General features: G+C 40.1%; 1 protein-coding gene and 1 pseudogene across 1 annotated transcript in view; one reads left to right on the forward strand and one right to left on the reverse strand.

Moving 5' to 3' along the window:
• Window positions 1–19,938, reverse strand: part of SOBP (sine oculis binding protein homolog) — a 158,712-nt gene that overhangs the window by 119,918 nt on the left and 18,856 nt on the right.
• LOC102763764 lies at window positions 10,791–11,300 on the forward strand (annotated as a pseudogene).

Consider the following 19,938-nt stretch of genomic DNA (forward strand, 5'->3'; position numbering starts at 1 on the left):
TCCCTGGGACCTCACTAGTGCGCAAGTGCGAGCTCTTCAACATTCTAACAGGCACCATGATAGCGCAAAATCGCGAATCTTCAATGCATATGTAAAGAAATATACGGTAACCCGAATTTACCACACTCGCAATATCGCACACAGCCACCCATACACCCAGTATGGTATCGCGATTCGCGATTTTGCGCTATCATACTGGGTGTATGGTCGGCTGTGTGCGATTTTGCGAGTGTGGTAAAATCGCATAACAGCAAAATCGCCTAACAGCCGAGCACACACCCAGCAGCGCTGCTGATGCCTGAACGGTATGTGGAATGAAGTGGGCGGGCATCGGGAGGCCACTATGGCACGGGGCAAGCACTATGGGCAGTCTATGCAGCTATATTTAAGAACAAAATGAAGACATGCACTTGGAGGCATATTTTTCAGGGCCAAAAAATCGTCTTATACGCCGGCAAATACGGTAATTCAATTTCAAAAACTCTAGGGAAGTCCAATTTAAAAGTTTCCACAGAGTCCTATAGATGCTTCTGTACAATTTCCTGTGTTCTAAACATGAACATTTAAGGATACCCAAAGAAAATTTGAACCACTGAGCCAAAAAGAAAACAATCATAGCTAGCCTTATTCAGTATTTAGTAGGTGCCAGGCACAGTGCAAAATTCTTTAAATCCATCATTTAATCTTAATCACCACCACCCCCCCCCCCCCGGCAGGTACTAACATTATCCCCACTGTGCAGACGGGGAAAGTAAGGTTTAGAAGTTAAGTAATTTGCTCCAGATAACACAGCCAGTACATACCAAAGCCTAGATGAAGACCAGGCCATCTGTGGCCAAGCCCAAGCTCTTGACCACTACACCTTAAAGCACACAGCCTTTCTAAGCATGGAAGGTTGCACACCATCCACACAGACTTCCTTCTACAGAAAGGATAGAGAGCCATCACAGTTTCTGCTACTTACAGAGGGCACTGTTCCAGGACACACTAACAGACAAAGAAAATGGAACCAAAAGGGTCAAAATGTCTTTGAGAAGACAGCTGAAATGTTAATCAATATTTGTCGACTGACTTTAAAACAAAACAAACAAAAAAACAAGGTAAAGGCCTGCAGTGCAAGCCTTTATGACTGTGGGACTTGAACTTGCTACAAACATTCTATCTGAATGCTCACCAGCAAGTTCCACTTAAGCATTCAATGGTGAAAAAGAACCAAGAATACCTGGATCGCAGGATGCAGTCATTCTACCCACAGCAAGCAATAGACTTCCCAACTTTCTCTGTTGTAAGGAAGGGGCCCAACAGTAGGACATGGGTGAGATTGACTTTGTAGGTCAAGTGAGTAATCACTTACATTTATAATTTCAAAGATCCCAATAAGAATATCTTAGCTTCAAAAATTATCCCTCAACTGCTCACTAAAATTAAATTCTACCATTAGAGAAGACTTTATTTGACTAAATATGTCTTTTATCCCATTAAAACACAAATTCCCTGAAAGCAAGAAGGTTTAATAAACATTTTTCAGCAATCATTTATGCTTTCTTTCTGCAGGCTTTCACAGAGAATGGGGAGAAGGGCTGAGTATAGGCTTCTAATGAGAAACGTGGAAGGCAGAGATGGAAGAGACTAGGGCACAAGATGCCTCTGGTCATTACTTTGCTATGTCTCACTCTGGATCCACAGGTGTAACAAGCTGAGGGCAGAGTGGACAGAAGAAAATACGGTGCAGTCATACTGTGGCACAATGTGAAATATTTTCAGAGACCCTTTCAGATGTGAATATAAACCACAGTAGAAGTTGAAGGAGGTGGAAGAAATGGCATATAGCTAGGGATCACTAGAAAAGAAAAGCAACAGGCAGATCCGCTTACTACAGTCTCAAGGGGGTAACTTTTTTAGGCAAGTGAGGTAACAGATAAACACTGCTTTGCAAACCTGAGTCACTATTAATATTTGAAAGACAGTGTGCTGGAGTGCAGAGAGATAGAGACAGAGGCCATTAGTAAAGTATTAAACTGCCCCTCCCACTTGTGTGACCTGGGCAAGTCACTAAGGGGATAGTAGTGCTTACCCTAAGTATAGCTTTGGTGAGGATCAAATGAGAGAAAGTAGGAACATTCTAGGTGTAAATGAGCCTTCCTTAGAACTACTGGCAATTAGACCCATAAGAAAAGGGTAGGTGTCAGCTATATGTAATCGGACGGGCACCAGTCACTTCAATTACATTCCCGCCCATGGATGGCATCTCTAGAACCATTATCTTTGAATACAAAGAACCCAGTAACTCCTTAAATTTCACTAACTCAAACTATTTAAGAGTAAAGCCATTTGATTTATTAAAAACTTCACTTACAGCCATTCTTTAAAAAAATTTCTTAACTTGAATTAATAGTTGACAAGGTGTTGCCAAATATATCACAGTACTGCCAAATATTCTGTAATTAATAGATGGGAATTCTTTGTAATTATTACATCAACTATCCTCACATGGGTGGATCTTTCTAAGTGCCTGAGAAGTTTGCTCTTTTAAAAAGTATCTAGTAACAACTGAAAATGTCTGCCACCTTAACTATCAAAAATTGCCAAATAATAGCGTCCAAATTAATAAAATTGTATTGCACTTGTTAATTAAAAGGATAGATGCAATTAAATGATAACGGTTCATACAACTATCATTGTTTGTAGTACCTAAAATTATCCCTATTTTTCTTTACGAAATGGAATTATTTGAAGTGATTTCAAACATTTAAATAGTCTGCACCCCTCTAACTAGAGTAGTATTTAACACAAAAATAAAATCTAAATCTCTATACATAAATTAAAATTAGTTCCAGTAAGTTACAGAAATGAGCACATATTACACAAAATGACAGAAAAAAAACAAAATTTTAAATTAATTTTCAATTTTCTAATGAAATTCTTCTGGCAATTTTTAATTATTTATATATGTACTAGAGGCCCAGTGCACAAAATTTGTGCATGGGGAGGGAGGTGGGGGGAGCCCCTCAGCCCAGCCTGCACCCTCTCCAATCTGGGACCCCTCAGGGGATGTCTGATTGCCAGTTTAGGCCCGACCCCTGTGGGATCGGGCCTAAACCAGCAGTCGGATATCCCTCTCACAATCTGGGACCACTGGCTCCTAACTGCTCACCTGCCTGCCTGCCTGTTCACCCCCTAACTGCTCCCCTGCCGGCCTGATCACCCACAACTGCCCTCCCCTACCACGACCCACCTCTTCCATCAGGACTTGCCTCCTCCACACAAGGTGGCAGAGACGCCGGGACCAGCCTCCTCTGCACCGCACAGAGCCGTGGGACCCCCAGGCCTCACTGCATGGAGCGGCCGCTGGGCCCTGCCTCCACTGTGTGCGCAGCCATCTTGTGATGGCCATCTTGTGACGGCTATCTTTGTGATGGCCATCTTGTGATGATGTGAGGGCATGACGCACCTAGGCTATTATTAGTATAGTTGATATATGTAAAAGATATGACTGCAGAACGAACTAAACATTTACATGAAGGTCCCTGCACTAGGAAACTGATCAAGAATGTTGACTTGAATAGGACATGGCTAGGAGAACAGATAGAAAACAGATAGAGAGAACATATAGGGGAGTGTGTCACAGATAGAAAAAAGAGGTTCAGAAACCTGTGAGAGCCCAGAGTTAGGTCTTGAAGGGTTTGGAGAGGGAGAAAGTTCAAGAGAAGAAACAGCAGGTATCAAGGAGTGGCAGACAGGCTCAAGGATGGGGGGGATTCCTGAAGTCATGCAGTTGACCAAAATTGTGAGAAGGCAAAAGTAGGAGATTAGATTGGGGCCAAAGGGGCCTGAACAAGGAGTCGCTTGAATGGCATTCTGCTATGGGGCAGGAGGAGCTCTTCTTTATTCCACAGTTAATACAGAGCTCCAGAATATTTCTCAGTAGGACATAACAGGATCATAAATGTTACTCCGGGAGGGTGTATCAGAATTTGGAAAGACTGGAATCTTGTTCCATATCTGGAAGCCTCAGTAATCAACATGAGAGCATGCTCCATGATCATTCACCTTTGTGTGTTCAGTGCCTACCACATAGCAGGGCTTAAACTATGCTGGGTGAATGAATATAAGGACAGATGAATGGGTGGGTGGGTAGGTGGGTGGATGGATGGATGGATGGATGGATGGATGATTGAGAGGAAAGGGGATGAGTTCCAAACCTATAGAGTAACAGTGAAAATGAAAAGAAGAACAAAAGGAGAGATCCCATAAAGTCACAAACTAGTAATTCTCTCCTGAACATCATACTGACTAGATTCTTTAACAAGACACTAAGCTTAGGTGTCTGCAGCTCCTCAGCATTAATTTGACTATCTCCCGAGAGTTTCACTGCTTTGCCAGTGAAGAGATGTCTTCTTGTAAACCTCTTTGCCAACCTCACCTCCACTTCTCAAAACTCACTGTAGGAAGTTTGTCTTTTCTATGTACTCATCCTAAAGAACTGGAATAAGAAAAGAGTAGAACTTAAGAGTATGGAAAACCCAGAGTCCTCTGTGTAATATTTCTGAAAGCACATGCCACAGAACACTAATCCTATGGGATATTGAAATGGTGTTATTTTTAAAAAGACTTCCAAGGTGAAATATGTATGGAAAATGCTGGCAAACAAAGTTAAATAACAGTTTCATTACCTTAAGATTTTTTGGAATGTAGAATGTATGTATGATCTTCAAGAGGGAGAGGGAGAGAATGTTGTATTTCACCATTTGGACCATGAACATGTCTTTCCACAGAGAATCCACAAGACTGGACTTCTGAGAAAGTTTCCCTGGGACATGCTGCCCCACTGCCCTACATTAGCACCGAAGCAGGAGCACTTCCACGTGGATCATAATTATCAGGAAGGTTTCTTCTCTTTTGCCCAAAATTGGATCTTTCTTTTCAGGAGCCTCCTTTGTCTGCGCTGGGCAGAAAGGCAAGGCCTGGAGCCATTTGGCCAATGCTAGGTGTGCTGACCAATGCCTACCAGTCCTCAATAAATACTACCAGACGGAACTAACACACCCATGATACACAAAATCCTGTGGCATAAGCTATCTGCATCAAATTACAGACAAGGCACCCTCTTCTCATCCTACAGACAAAATGACAGAAATCCCTAGTAAGGCAATGGAAGAGTAATACTGCTCTTGGCACTTAATAATTCATGTTCACTGGGTATGGACAAGGAACTCAAGTAAAATCTTGTCCCCCTTCCCTGAGCCCTGGATCTGACCAATCTACGAGGCCCTGGGACAATGATTCTGTAACTATGGGTTTGCTTGACATTGGACCTCTCTGTCCTACATGGCTGAAGACCACTCACTGAGCCCCAGAAGCTAGCTGACAAATGAACATGATTAGGGATAGGGGACAAGGTCAAAGATTGTGCACCAGCAAATCCATCACTGCTGGAAAAGTAATTCCAAGCCCCTGCAGAGCAAACAGGGGCATCATCACCAAAGAAGTACAATAGCAGCATAATAGGACTAAAGAGTCAAACTGCTTTATATAGGATGTCAGAGCAAAAAAAAAGTATTGCCAACACCTACTATTTGTGTGAAGGACTCATGTCCCCTTCTGAAATCTGGCTTTCCCATTAATTACACTCACTGGGCCCCATAGTGGTTGACAAATCTCCCCAAAGGAGAAACCTTAATTGTAGACAAAGAATTCACTTATTTACTCAACTCTGTGCCAGGCACTGCACCAGGAGCTGGAAATATACTGTGAACAAGACAGACATGATCCCAGACCTCAAGGAGCTTTCCATGGCTGCCCCCAGTGTAAAATGCCAACATGCAGAAGCCAGATGTTCGTGGTGAACATAGAAGGGGCTATAAGCAGCCTCATTGTGACTGACCAGCAGGCAAGTCCCACCTTATCATTCTAGCCAGTCCTGCAGTAGTATCCCATGCTGAGACAACCATTCCAGGGGAACAGAATTGGCAGGCTAGAGACTCAGGTCAGAGGGACACCTGGAAGGGTTCAAGCGCCCACATAAAACACTTGCTTCTCTCCTCTTCAGCTCCTCTTCTTCTCTCCATGCTCTGAAGTATGAGTTGAGTAGATTGAAGAGTAAGAAGTTCACTGTACTGAATTTGTTAAAAGAACCAAGGTGAACCTGCTGGAACATTGTCCACAATATAATTTATTTCCCTCTTCATTCTTCCTCTAAATACTTATTTAGATTTCTTGAATGAAAATCATTAATGACTGAGGGACTCTCTGAAAGGGCCCCATGCCAGTCCTTATTCAGGAATATGATGAGACAGAACATGCCAGCCATGGGCAAAGTGGAGGCCATACCAATGGGAATCTTTCAGAGTCCTCCTCTCTTCTGTCTTCATATTCCCTTGGGTCATGTAATCTAGGTACTCTTGTGATTCCAGTTATCATCCATAAGACGAAGATTTCCAAATCAATAGTCATCTCTCATGAGATATTATTTTCAACGGCCTCCCAGACAACTTGTCATATCCAAAGCTGCACATATACCTCTCCCATAACCTGCCCCTTCACTGTGTTCCCCTTCTCGGTTCCTGGCCCTACCATCCATACAGTTACCTGCTAGCAGAAATCTAGCATCTTCCCTGCCTCTTCCCTCCCCCTTCCCTCCCACATTCTGATTAATCACCAGGTTTTCCTAAATATTTTCATAATATACTTATTCATTCATTCAATATATACTTATTAAGTGTACTTACGTCCCAGGCACTGTTCTAGGTGACCCATCCTCATGGAGTTCACTGCTGTCTATTCCAGTGAAACCACCAACACCTCTTGCCCATACTACATGTAGCCTCCTATCTTACTCCTATCCAATCCATTCCCTCCACTCTGGGTGAGGGAAATTCTACTGAGACACAAATTTCATCACTGCTGTCACTTGCTCAAAATCCCTTAGTGTCATCTACTGCCCTCAAGAAGTTGAAACTCCTGGTCATTGTCTTCATGACTCCCATGATCAGGCCAGCCGCTCAGCTTGTCAACTCTCAGGACTCTGGATTCCTTTACTTTCCTTAAACCTCTCTCTCCATTCTGAGCCTTTCTATACGCTGCTTTCTCACCCACAACCTCAAAATCCTTGAACGATTGAGTATACTATTGCTCCTTCATATCTTATCTTAAGCCTCACTCTAGGAAGACTTTTCCTGACCCCAAACCTGGTCAGATCCCACAGCACCCCTAAATGGATCATCTTCAGACTTGATTGAGATTTCTTTTTAACATCTCTCCTCCACCAGATTGTGATCCAGTTAAGACAGGGACCATGTCTGTCTTGTTCAATAGAATGTAATGTCTACTTTGGGCCTCAGCATAAAAAGGAGAAAAGCAGAATCCTTACAAGGTGCACCTTGGATGATTGGATGCCCAGTGGGAGTAGGGGAGCAGGAGAGCCAAGGACACCATCTGTAGTAATCACTCAGAACAAAGCTGCCTTAGAGGGAAACACCACTTAAAAGCCCCAGAACAGAATGCAATTTCCACTCTCCTTGGCCAAGTCCATGAACTAAGCCTTCTCAATTTAATAGGAACTTTGAGAAGTCAGTATTGGGAATGTCCCTAGAATAACAAGAGTTACTAACTTCCTCATTTCTCTCTCTTAACCAAACTGTGTACCTTCAAATAATAGCAAATAGTTCAGTCAAGTCTACGCTAATTCAGAAATACGGCCACCCTCTACAAGCAAGGGAAAAGCACAGCTGACGTTTCCTGTTAGCATCTTAGCTCTTTGGTGACCTGAGACAGAGTGGCCTGAAAGTACTATCCCAGCTAGGTCATACATCCCTAAAGTGAGGTAATGCCACGAGAAGTTATGAATTGTCTCAGGGATCACAGACACGTGTGATTTAGAATTCATGTTTAGATGGTTTCTCCACTTCAGAAGTGAATTTTGGCTCTGATTCTTCCATTAATCCAACTGAATGACCTTGAGAAGGTCATTAAGCCTCACTGGGCCTCATTTTCTTCATCTGTAAAAGAGGGCATTTAGCTAAATGGTCCCTCAAGTCCCTTCTAATTAAAATTCTAGGATTCTAAATCTCTCAAAATAACAAGATCCATTTAAAAGAGTTTAGGCACAGGATATTCCTTTTTCTTTCCTATTTTTCTTGAACCCCTGAATTAATATTTTTCCTTTTTCTCCTTCTATAAAGCCACCACTGTTGTCCCTTGCCTTTACCTAAGAGGCTTAGAAAATTCTTTGGCTAGTGGGACAATTTTAGAAGTGGCCCTTCCTAAGCTCTCAAATATTTGCACCACCAAGAACCTGGTGCTATCTTTTTTACTCCTCTATTATATATTTATGCATGACTTTAAAGGGAAAAACATGAATGTTCATAAAATTCTATTTCTATTTTCTTTTCCATTGATTTCTGATCTTTCACCGTGTACTTCCACACATGGTATTTTATCCTGAGTTTCCCATAAAACAGAATCTGAAACAAAGACATACATGTAGGTGAATCTATTGGGCATGTGACTCCAGGAGGTAGGAGTGAGGTCAGGGAAATGAACCTGAGGAGGTGGAAAAGCCAACAGAACAATGTGTTATTGAGTTGGCCACCACTAAGGGGACTGGTATTCAATCATAAAGAACATTTTTTGGAGTTTATGAAATATATGTTATAACCACTCACACAGGGGACAAAGGAAAAAAGTATTTATTCATCAACTCTCATGTCCCATTGGTCTGGTGTGTGCATTTCCCCACACTTCTGGTTTGCACATGTGTGAGCAAGTGCTGAAAGGATTTATGGGTTGTCCATGCTGCCATTATCAGAGAAACCCAGAACTAGAAGCTAGAGACATGCGTGAGACAAGGCCCTTTCATAATGCATAATGCATGAGCTGTCAGAGTGCTCCAGCAATCATTAGAGTCAGATGTGGGCCAGAGGGTCTGGAGTGGCGTACTAGAAGTGTCCCATACACAGAGTTGTCATCACCATAAAGCGGTTCTCAACTTCAGCGCTGTTGACATTTTCAGCCAGATAATTCCTTGTTGTGGGACTGTTCTGTGCACTGTAGAATGTTTAGCATCCTTCCCAGCCTCTACTCGCTATATGCCTGGCCTCTACTCACTATATAACAGCGCCCCCTCTACAAGTTGTGACAACCAAAAATATCTGCAAATACTGCTAAATGTCTCCTGGGGGGCAAAGCCTGAGAAGAACCAATGATGTATTATGTATCCTATTCTTGTCAATTCCCTGTCTCTCCACTTTATACCATATCAAAAGCAGATTCCAAGTAGACCACTGTGAGGGATACTTAGGCCTTCTGCCTATAACTTAATGTATAGGCTTTACCATGAAATATTTCATGTAAATAGATAATACCTTAATAATAAGGAATGATACGATTTAAATTTCAAAAAGCTACGAGCAGACTAGGTATAAAATAAAAATGACAAAATTATATTCTGGGGTTTAGCTGCTTAAATTAGGAGGAGGAGTTAAATAAATTTTTTTTGAAATCTAGGTCTCTAAGTCAAGGATTCAATATTTTTGAGACAAGGATCTTCATCCCTGAATTATACACATATGATATACCAGCAATTTCACATTCAACTTCAAGGCCTACACTCACCCAGCTAAACCCATATAAGGACCCCCCCACACACATAGGAAATCATGTTAACTATAATTGATGAGCATTTGTACTGTTTCCTGTGTTTAGCAATTATAAGTAAACTAGAGGCTCTCACAATCCTAATCGCTCGCCTGCCTGCCTGCCTGCCTGGTTTCCCCCAACTGACTTCCCCCGTAGCCCTTAACTGCCCCCCGCCCACTGGCCTGGTCACCTCTTACTACCCTCCCTGCCAGCCTGGTCACCCCTAACCTGGCAGTCAATTTGCATATTACCTCTTTATTATATAGGACTAGAGGCCCAGTGCATGAATTTGTGCACAGGTGGGGTCCGGCCAGCCCACCCCAATGAGGGCCAATCAGGCTGGCCAGCGTGGGGGAGAGAGGCCCCAGGAGGTTGGCCAGCTGGCCGCCCCTGATCAGGGGGAAGGCAAACCTGAGGGAGGGGCCGCGGGCAGTTGGGAGGAGCTGATCGGGGCCCCCATCAGGCCAGTTGACCTCCCCAGTGCGCGTCATAGCGACCGATTGTTCTGGTCATTCCGGTCTCTTGGCTTTTATATATATAGATGCTACTATGAAGGATCTTCTATATGTCTTTGTCTCACATATATACACATTGGTGTTGAGTACATATCTAGGATGGAATTATTGTGTAATAGGATATATGTATGTTCAGCATTAATAGATATTGGCAATCATCTTTCAAGAGTGGGTATACTGATTTGCACTCTCAACAGCAATGCATGAGAGTTTTAGTTGACCCATATCCTCCTCAGCTCTTGGTATGATCAGTTTTATTCATTTTAGACATTCTGTTTGTGTACTGGTATCTCATTATGATTTTAAATTTTATTTCCCTGCTGACTGAGATTAAATAACTTCCAACATGTTTATGGACCACTTGGATATTTTCTTTGGTTTAGTGCCTGTTTACAGTTTTGCTTATTTTTCTATTAGGCTGTTTTTTAATATATATGTATATATGGGATTCTTTATATATTGTGAATACTTGCCTTTTGTGGAACATGCATTATGAATGTCATCTCTCTTTTTAATATTTTGAAAGATGTCTTTTAATCAGCAGAAATTCTTAACTTTAATAGAGCCTATTTAATCAACCTTTTTCTTTATGGTTAATGTTTTTAGTTTAAGAAATATTGGCCTGGCAGGGTTTGAAACATGGCAGACGACGTGGACCAGCAACAAACTACCAACACTGTAGAAGAGCCCCTGGATCTTATCAGGCTCAGCCTGGATGAGCGAATTTATGTGAAAATGGGAAATGACAGAGAGCTTAGAGGTAGATTACATGCTTATGATCAACATTTAAATATGATATTGGGAGATGTGGAAGAAACCGTGACTACTATAGAAATTCCAGTCAACAAAATGGAATATTCCAATGCTTTTTGTCCAGGGAGATGGTGTTGTCCTAGTTGCCCCTCCATTGAGAGTTGGTTGAAACAAAGAATATATCCTGTGTGGAAATTAGGAGACTTTATATGATTGCGTCTTTAAAGGTAGAAGATATTCAAAAGAGAAACCTGCGTAAATTTTGATATTAGGAAATGACCAAGGATTCTTCTGCTCCTGAAATGAGTTTATTTGCACATAACTCACAAATTCTAAAGTTAAATGGCATTTTTATTTTTCTCCAACCCTTCCAATAAATGTGATCACAAAAACGCAGCCCTCTTTTTTAGGAGTTGATTCGCTCCATTGTTTTTCCAGATAATTTCTGATTTTTTTAATTTAAATTAAATTTGATGTTTTCTTTTTTTAAAAAAAGAAAGAAAGAAATATTGACCTACCCAAAATCATAAATATATTCTCCTAGGCTTTTTTTCTACATGCTCTATTGTTCTACATGTCACATTTAGATCAACAATCCATCTAGAACTGACTTTTGTGAATGGTGTGAAGTAAAAAATCCATATACATTTTTTCCCATAAGACTGTTTTTCTTCACTGCTCTACATTGTTATCTTTGTTGTTATGGACTCAATACTTGAGTCTCTTCAAAATTCATGTGTTGAAGCCCTAAGTCTTATTGTGATGCTATTTGGAGATGAGGCCTTTGAGAGTTAACTAGTGTTAGATGAGATCATGAGGATAGAGATCTGGTCCAATGGGATAGAGCCCTTATAAGAAGAAACACCCAAGAACTCTCTCTCTCTCTCTCTCTCTCTCTCTCTCTCTCTCTCTCTCTCTCTCCCCCACATGAGGACACAGGGAGAAGATAGCCATCTGCAACCCACAGAGAAAATCCAAACACCAACCCCAATGACCTTGATCTTGGACTTACATTCTTCAGAATTGTGAGAAAATAAATTTTGGTTATTTAAGCTGTCCAGGCTACGGTATTTTGTTGTGATAACCCAAACTAATTCATTTATCATAAATCAAGTATCTGTTTAGATTAGTTTCTGAAGTCCACTGCAATGATTTATATGTATATCCTTGTATCATTATTTCATTGCTTCTTTTTAATGCAATGGAAATCATTTATTATTGCTCATGTTTTCCGTAGGACAGATATTTGGGAGTGGTTTGGAGCACTTCTGGCTAAGGGCTGCTCATGAGGTTTCAGCCAAATGTCTTTTTTGGAAGTCATCTGAAGGCTTATCTTGGGCTGGAGAATCCACTTCTAAATGGTTCAACCACAAGGCTATCAAGTTGGTGCTGGCTGTTGGTGGGAGCCCTCAGCCCCTGTCCACATGGGGCTCTTCACAGGACTGCTTGAGTTTCCTTAGGCTCCCCTGAGACTGAGCAATCTGAGAGAACTAGGCAGAAACTGCATTAACCTTTTATGGCAGCCTGAGAAGTTCATCCCCCAGACCATTCCTGATTCAATGAAGGAGGAGACCAGCAGGAGGGCAGAACCACTGAGGGCCATCTTAGAAGCAGGCTACCATAATTTCATTTACCTAAAGTCCAAAAATAGGCAAAATAAACTATATTTCTTGGAGGGAGGGACACTTAGGTGTTAAAACTGTAGAAGAAAAGAAGGCAATGATTACCATAAAAGTGGTTACCTCTTTGAGGAAAGAAGCTGAGTTGACAAAGATCATTATTTGTAAAAGAATGGATTTATGTTTTTTCCGACATGTAATATATTTCATGATTGCAGTTTCCTTTTTAAAATTTAAAACAAAAGGGAGAAACTAAGATGGCGGCAGAGATAAACACCGGGAAATTAATGCCGCACACAACAATTGATTAATACCTCAGAGAAACAATACGGACTTCATCCAGAACCACAGGAAGCCTGGCTGACTGTAAACTCTACAACTATAAGGAAGGAAAGGCACACTGAGACCACAGAAAGTATTATTTCTCTTTCATACCTCAAATGTATACATATTAATTATTTTATATGTGTATATACATATACATATATTAGAGGCCTGATGCATGAAATTTGTGCAGGAGTAGGCCTTCCTTCCCCCAGCTGCCGGCACTGGCTTCCCTCTGGCACCAAGGACCCTGGGCTCCCCTCGCAGCCCCAGCTTCATCCGGAAGGATATCCGGTCTAATTAGCATATTGCACTTTTATTATTATAGATTTTTTTTATTTCAGAGAGGAAAGGAGAGGGAGAGAGAGATAGAAACATCAATGATGAGAGAAAATCATGGATCGGCTGCCTCCTGCACACTCCACACTGGGGATCGAGCCCTCAACCAGGGCATATGCCCTTGACTAGAATTGAACCCAGGACTCTTGAGTCAAACCAGCTAGGGCTATATTAATTATTCTTAAAGGCTAATTTAAAGTATGGTCAAAAGAAGAGTAACAACAGCATCAACAATTAACACTAATAGTAAAATAAAATTATTTAATTATTAATTAATTGTTATAATCTTATAATAATTATTGAGGTCTGGCAGTATAAATCTTCCAGTTTTGTTCTTCATTATCTTCTATTTGTCTTGCCTATTCTTGTCCTTTTGCATCTCCATGTAAATTTTAGAAACAGCATCTTAATTTCTACAAAATTTTATGCTGAGACTTTTATAGCATTAAATTATGAATCAATTTAGGAAGAATCTGCCTTTTTAGGGTATTTAGTCTCCAATCCATAAACATGGTGTGTCCCTCCACTGATTTAGGTCTTCTTTTATTTCTCTCAGCAATGTTTATAGTTCTCTGTGTAACAATCTTACACATATTTTTGTTAGATTTTTTTCCCCCCTCTGGATATTTGACACTTTGTGATATTTTAAATGGAATTTGCCCCAGCCGGCGCGGTTCAGTGGTTAGCGCCAACCTATGAACCAGGAGGTCAAGGTTTGATTCCCGGTCAGGGCACATGCCCAGATTATGAACTTCATTGGGGGGCACGCAGGAGGTGGCCAATCAATGATTCTCTCTCATCATTTATCTTTCAATCTCTCCCTTTCCCTTTCTCTCTAAAATCAATAAAAATGGCCGAAACCAGTTTGGCTCAGTGGATAGAGCGTCGGCCTGTGGACTGAAAGGTCCCAGGTTCGATTCCGGTCAGGGGCATGTACCTGGGTTGCGGGCACATCCCCAGTAGGAGATGTGCAGGAGGCAGCTGATCGATGTTTCTCTCTCATCGATGTTTCTAGCTCTCTATCTCTCTCCCTTCCTCTCTGTAAAAAATCAATAAAATATATTTAAAAAATCAATAAAAATGTATATTTTTTAAAACAGCTTTTAAAAAAATAAAATAAATGGAATTTGTAGATATTTTTAAGTTTTGCTTTTAATTTTTTATGATTGGTATATAGAAACATAATGGATTTGGGGGTATCAACTGTGTTAGAGACCTTGATTAATGCACTCATTAAACATAATAGGCATATCTCATTTTAGTGAGCTTCATTTTATTGTGCTTTGCAGATATGGCATTTTCATCAATATCTAGGCAAGGCCTACCACTAGCAATACAGTATTCTTAAATTAAGATATGTACTTTTTAAATACATAATGCTATTGCACACTCAGAATACAGAATAGTATAAACTTTTATATGCACTGAGAAACCAAAAATTTCACGTGACTTGCTTTACTGCAATACTCATTTTAGTGTGGTGGTCCGGAACCAAACCCACAATATCTCTGATGTTTGCCTGTACATTGGTGGAGGAGGCATTCTGTTCTAAACAAAATGTCATTTCTACTTTTCAAATCTTATATTTTTTTGTTTCTTTTTCTTGCCTTATTACATTATCTATGTAATTGGACAAAATTAAATAGAAGTGGTGATAGTAATCATCTTTATTTCATTCTTGATCTCAAGAGAAAAGTTTTCAATATTTAACATTAAGTATAACGTTTGTTGTAAGTTTTTTGTGGCTAGTTTTTGTCATATTGAGGAAGTTTCATTCTAGTCCTACTTTGCCAAAGTTTTTTCTTATTTATTGTGTTAAATTTTATCCAATTATGTTTCTGCATCTATTTAGAATATTATATGAGGTTTTGTTTTATTCTGTTAGTGTGGTTAGTTATATTGACTGATTTTTACATTTTAAGTCAACCTTGCATTCCTAAAAAAACTCCTAGTCATGATGTAATATCCTGTTGTACATATATCACTGGTTTTAGTTTGCTACGATTATGTTCAGAATTTTTTAATCAGTGTTCATGATAAATACAAGTTTACCATTTTAATATAACCCAATTACATTAAATTATTATTTTCCTTACGTCTAATGCCCTTGTCATATGATGAGAGCTATCTTTTTTCCTTCAGTGTTTAGAATTTACCACTGAAGCTGTCTGGGTCTAGAATATTCTTTGTAAAAAAGATTTAATTATTTAATTTATTTAATAGAAGTAGGACTATTCAAGTTTTCCATTTCTTCCTGTTCTTGTTTTGGTGAATTAAATTAGACATAATATGACTTCTCTTTTGCAGAAATTCTCATAATTACTCACATGATCATTACTTATGTGTAACAAATGATTTGGTCTAATAATGTATGTGTGATATAATCTTTTTTATTCACTCACATTTCACATTTTTGATACTTTTCATACATTCTAAAGCTATTATTTCACGTTATTCACTCTTTCAGAGTAAAAATTAACAATCACTGAAAGCTGGCCTAAGTAGCATAAATCTTTCATCTTGGCTGCCATAACTACGCACACAGCTGAGTTTGCTTTAAATATGTTCAATCGATTAACAAGTACATATTATGGCATATTAAAATAGATCCTTTCAAATCATAAAATCAGGTGGGAAATTCACCATACAAGTCATAAATCAGAATTTAATAAATGTAGGAAAATTACAGATTACCTAAACTAAATACATTTTTCAGACAAAGAAACTGAGGCTCACAGAGGCTAAGTGACTTCTCTAAGATTATATGACCAGTAAATGGCAGAGCTGACATTAACAGTCCAGGTCTCCTGGTTCTTGCCCTAGCAAGGTTCTTTCCATTCAAACTACACATTCCATTTGGCATGAAGAATGACTAAGCATACTGAAATCTGGTCCACAATTCTTTAAGACCCCCTAATTATATAAAGAAAGATAAAACAGGGACCATGTCATAGTAAATAACATTTTTAGGCTTTTGTGTCTTCTTAATCACTTTGAATTTTAAATGACTATCTTCTAGCCCTGTGGTCGGCAAACTGCGGCTCACGAGCCTCATGCGGCTCTTTGGCCCCTTGAGCCTCATGCGGCTCTTTGGCTCTTCCTAAGCCTTAGGAGTACCCTAATTAAGTTAATAACAATGTACCTACCTATATAGTTTACGTTTAAAAAATTAGGCTCTCAAAAGAAATTTCAATCGTTGTACTATTGATATTTGGCTCTGTTGACTAATGAGTTTGCCGACCACTGCTCTAGCCTATATTGTGTTTCAGATCCCATTTCTCAACTGTACAAATACAGCAAGTCTTATCTGCCTAAAGAACTTCTGCTACTCCACTTTCCTCGCCTTTCTACCCACACCATACACTGTCCAAATGCTGCTAAAATTATATTATCTTTCTAAAGTATAGCTGATTATATTCCAGCTATACTCTAAGTTCTTGGTGCTCAGGGATGATGATAATAGATATTTATATTATCTGGTGCAATGTGAAAAACATTCAGTAAATACGTAAGTGACTGAAAGACTGACATCACATTTGGATAACCTGGTGGTTCTAAGTGTGGGTTAAGGAGACATCACGCCTAGGTTCACGTACCAGCTCTGCCACTTATTACCTGTGTGACCTCCGTACGGTACGTTGCTTAGCTTTTCTGGGTCTCAGTTTCCTCAGATGTAAAACAAGGTGAATAACAGCACCCACACAGAGTTGTTAAAGAAAATAAAAAGTCAAATGAGATAATCTGTTTAAACAACACCTGCCTCATAATAAGTGCTCAAAAAATATTAGCTGTGATGAGATTATATCATTAAATGTTATTAATTACTCTTGTCCTGCCATTCACCATCATTCCTCCTGTCCTTGTCCTAAAAACCTCGTCTTCGAGAAATATATCTGCTACATAAACAGTAAGTCATCCAAATCCCATTAACTCTAGGTAATTTTATTTAATAATCATATTTTAAAAGTTGGACACACAAATAAGTGGCAAAGCAATTTTGATTAAATCCTGTTTTCTCAATGGCTACTTGGAATACAGCATGCATATGCAAGCCCCAAGAATATTGAATAACAGATAAAATAAATAATGGCCATAATGCAAACCACATTCTGATTCCCATTTCCCTGCAAGTATGACTCCATGTAAGAATTACAAGAGCCAAAAAGTAACATGCTTATTAACTGTGGGTGACTCGGCTTTATACATAGAGCTTAGCAGATCACGTGAATGTTTCCACATTCTCAGCTAAGCTAATGGTTCCTTAGAGCCCCGTTCCTATAACCTCTTAAGAATTTCAAGATTTGCCTGAAAAAATATATCATATTTCCATGACCATGCCTGAACACATATTTGGAACGCTCACTGAAAGCAAACTATCCTGGAGGACAGGAAATGGTCATTGTTTTCAAAGAAAGGCAAGACGCTCCTGCACACAGGAAATCAAGCCGGTCTCAGGGGCTGGATCTCATCTCCCTCCACACAAACCTGCATGTCCTGTGTGGGCCCTGCCCTCCACCTCACACGTAGGAGCATGGTGGGGAATAAGAATATGATCGCTAACCATTTAAGGTCAAAGACGTTTTATTCAAAACTGCCACATAAATGCATCCAGAGGAATATGTTCCCTCCTTCTGTCACATTTCATTTCATTTAAAAGTAATCAGGGACTTAGAGGGATTCTGGGCTTACAACAGGCAACTTGTAAGCCTCTGGGAAAACCTGTCCAAAGACTCAGATCTAAAATGTCGTTTCCTAGATCACTGTTTTCTGCAGCAGAGCTCGGTAGAACTTTCATTAGAAAGTTGCTGCATTTTGTTTTTTCCTCGTGCAAAAGAAAATAATTCTGATAGTTTTATTGATTTTTGTTTAATTCTTCGGAGCAAAATGCTGTTATAGGGCAAGTCTGAGATTGAGATAGAAAAATCCTGGTTCGAGTCCCAGCTGGTTACTTTGACCAGAGATAGACAAGGTGGGGAGACCCTAACCTGCCCAACCACTGCAGAGGACCGATGGCAGATCCATGGAGCCGAGCGTTATTTCACCTGTAAAGCAGCAAAGACCAATGTACTAGTAAGGACCTTATTTTGAATGTCTTTGCTTCAATAGTCAAACTTGCAGGGGAGTGGGGCAGGCCTAGTATTTTGATGGAGACTCACTATAACTCGGTTCATGCAGAAAAGTCCTTTACTGGCACAGGTCTCTTTGAATGAAGTCCCAAAGGCTTGGATTCATATTAAAATCTCTAATATGAGAAGAATTACAGCAAGGTTACAATATAATTAACCTGAGTTATCTTTCAAACTCTCGCTGATAGGTAGCCTGCCACTTCAGACTATGCTCATGCTGTGATTTTTAAAATTAGCAAAGAAGGAGGTTTTCATATTCATTCAAACTAAAAGAATAAATGAATCTTTGCATTAAAAGGCGTCGGTTAATACTTTCAATTATTTTCTAATATTATTCTTATAACAGTGTGTTTTTTTTATGACTGCTCTGTATGGCAAAGCCTTATTCTGTCGACTTCCTAGAGTCTGCAAAAAAGTCTGTGATTCTTACTTAAGGATTATGATGAGTCCCTTCACTGCTTGGAGAGTGAAAAAAAAAAAAAAAAAGCAAAATCAGAGCTATTATCCTGTGTTTATAACAAGTCTATTACCATAGTAACAACTGTGATGTCACAAACCCAATACCAAGGGCCAAATTCTGTCTCTGCGTGGGGAAGGGCAGCTTAGCCTCGGAAATCGGGTAAAATCGGATGTAAACATGTGTGGCCGAAGGAGGGTCAATGCTTGTGGTGATCACCAAAGCACAGGGAGCTCCCCTTCTCTAAAGAAAAAGGGGACAGGAACAGAAAAGCAGATCTGCAGGCAGAGAAGTAAGCTACACCCACACTTCTGTATGCAGCTGTGCAAAAGGAGAGTGGAAATCCAAGAGCATGTGGTATCACCGTGTTCCCAATCACGAGTATTCCACTGGGGCCACAGCCTGCCAAACGTGGATGGGGTCCAGTGGTCAGCCTGAGTACATGAAACACGCTCTGGAACCAGCGCCTGACCAGACAGAGCCCTCTGGTACCTCAGAGAAGCAGCAGCTTGCCTCCTGATGGAAATCACTTTCAAACCAAACTGGGGTTTTACCCCTACTAGGTCACCCCAGTTCACAGAACCACTGATTCTTGGGGTGAGAGAACTCATCAGGTCTTCCAAAAGATGTGGACTTTTAAAAACTAGCCTTTTGCAGGAATAAGTTGTATCTCCTGTCACTGGGCAAGTAGCAGATTAATAAGTATTCTTGCTAGAAGCGCAACTCTATGTTAAAAAGTATCAGATTAGGAGTCAGAAGACCTTAGTTCTTGGCTCAAGTACTTAGAAATCACGTGACCTTGATAAAGCCATTTAACCAATTTGAGCTTCAGTTTTTTATTTAATACTACCAAACATGCTAATTCCCAGGGTTACTGTAAAGATCAAATTAAATAAAATAGCAAGTATCAATGAGTTTCATAAACTGTTGAGGATTTAATACAAACATAGGTACTATTACTAACATTTTCACATGGCCAGTTCACAGTACAACAATAGTTCGAACACTAATCATTATTTTCTTTCCAGGAATCCAAAGCACACATAGGATCCCCATCTTTCCTCTCCTGAGAGGTGGACACTTGCGTGATACAGTCAACTCTAAATTATTCAGGGGCTGATTACAGAGGGGCCTGTTGCTTCTAGACAATCTACCATTGCTTAGTTCCC

Source organism: Myotis davidii, unplaced genomic scaffold (assembly GCF_000327345.1).
Source record: "Myotis davidii unplaced genomic scaffold, ASM32734v1 scaffold68, whole genome shotgun sequence".
NCBI lineage: Eukaryota > Metazoa > Chordata > Mammalia > Chiroptera > Vespertilionidae > Myotis > Myotis davidii.